At 45.0% G+C, this 2,067-nt stretch overlaps 1 pseudogene; it reads left to right on the forward strand.

The window, feature by feature from the left end:
* On the forward strand, positions 1-1,002 carry LOC114710394 (annotated as a pseudogene).
* The last annotated feature ends 1,065 nt before the right edge of the window (positions 1,003-2,067 follow it).

Here is a 2,067-nt window from a genome sequence, read left to right on the forward strand (position 1 = left end):
TAAGCACCGTGATGGACTCAGAAGCACATGATAAGAGACCCCCAGTGTTGACCTCTTCAAGTCAGGATTGGTCACCCCATATCGCAGACATGGGTGAGATAAAGCATTACTTCTGTGGTTGCTGCGCAGCCTTCAGCAATGTGGCCACCACATACCCGGTTTAGAAGATCCTCTTTCGGCAGCAGCTGTATGGCATCAAAACCGGCGATGCCATACTCCAGCTGAGGAGGGATGGGTTTCGAAACTTGTGTTGTGGGATCCTCCTCCGACTGATGCAGAAGACAGCCACGCTGGCATTTATGTTTGGTCTGTATGGGGACCTGTCTCACCTGCTCCACAAGCATGTGAGCAGCGCTCCGGAGTTTACCACCAGAAGTGTGGCAGCAGTGCTTGCCGGGACAACAGGAGCCGCTCTCACTCCATTAGAAAGAGTTCAGACTTTGCTTCAGGACCACAAGCATCATGATAAACTCACAAACACTTACCAGGCCTTCCCGGCCCTGAGAGGCTATGGAATTGCAAAGTATTACCGAAGCTTGGTGCCTATCCTCTTCTGAAATGGATTCATCAATGGCCTTTCTTTTTTCTTCTTCTTCTTCTTCTTCTTCTTCTTCTTCTTCTTCTTCTTCTTCTTCTTCTTCTTCTTCTTCTTCTTCTTCTTCTTCTTCTTCTTCTTCTTGGCTTTTGGGGGCCCATTAAGGAGCATCTGCCTACTGCCACACTATGAATAGAACGCATTTAGTCAACGACTTTATCTGTGGTGGTGTGCTGGGTGCCATGTTGGGGTTCTTAAGCTTCCCGATTAATGTTGTAAAAGCTCTAATACAGTCTCAGATCGGTGGGCCGTTCCAGTCTCTGCCCATGGTTTTAAAGATAATCTGGCTAGAACGGGACAGGAAACTGATCAATCTTTTCAGAGGTGCCTATCTGAATTACCATCGCTCTCTCATCTCCTGGGAAATAATTAGTGCAACTTAGGAGTTTTTGTTAAAGACTGAATGATAAGGTCACTATGTGAAATGTTATTCTCAACCAACTAGACCTAAAGAAAACACAATGTGGTTTTGCTCCTAATTGGCTTAAATACAGGTTGGCGTCATTAAGTCTAGGCCATAATAAATTACGGACAAAACATTAACAAAAACAATAAAATGTTTCAATGGGCAGATGGCAGGGTTTCGGTTTGATCATTACTCAAGAGCTTTGGGCTGTTACCTGGTAACTGGACGCATATCTGATGATCTTTTCAGGGCAGCTGTCAGCCAAGATAGATTCCTTTTCCTCCTGGAAGGGGCTGCTAGGCCTTCTGTCTGGAAACAACGGCATCAGCAGCGGGGGCACGTGCTCCTACCCCAGGGCTTTCTCACCTCATGTATTGCCTCTCTGTTCTAAGGACCTCTTCATTAAACCCAAGCATTGCATGGTGGGCTGGAGCAGAGAGATGGAAGACAGCGTCTAGGCTGGATAGTTCCAGGAACTGTTGGAAGCTAAGTGCTGTTGAGATAGTCATTATCCAAACTCTTTAGATTTGATAGAACTGAGCAGCTAATGAGAGTTTCCACTTCACCGTTTAGCTTTGAACATTTTCTGTTTAATTCTGAACGTGACTTTAAGCCCTTCCAGGATGTCCTTGTGCTTTCTTACTGAATTCCTTGCCAAAAGATAGGGTGAGCTAGTTAACTTCATCCTGGAAACCCGGGCACTGCAAGACTACTGTTTTTCTGTTTTTGCTTGGCTTCTCTGTGCTACTGGTGCCAATGTAGCCGACCAGAGCAGGCATTGACCCTTGTGAGTAGTAACTGTCATGTCTGTCTATCCTGTTCTTTAAAAAAGAAACACTTCCATAAAGTTAAAACAAACAAACAAACAAACAAAGAAACACAACTAGCCGGGCAGTGGTGGCGCACGCCTTTAATCCCAGCACTCAGGAGGCAAGAGGCCAGCCTGGCCTACAGAGTGAGATCCAGGAAAGATGCAAAGCTACGCAGAGACACCCTGTCTCAAAAAACCAAAAAAAAAAAAAAAAAAAAAAAAAAACCAAAACAAAACAAAAACAACAACAACAAA

The sequence above is a fragment of the Peromyscus leucopus genome, chromosome 6 (assembly GCF_004664715.2).
Source record: "Peromyscus leucopus breed LL Stock chromosome 6, UCI_PerLeu_2.1, whole genome shotgun sequence".
NCBI classification, from domain to species: Eukaryota; Metazoa; Chordata; class Mammalia; order Rodentia; family Cricetidae; genus Peromyscus; species Peromyscus leucopus.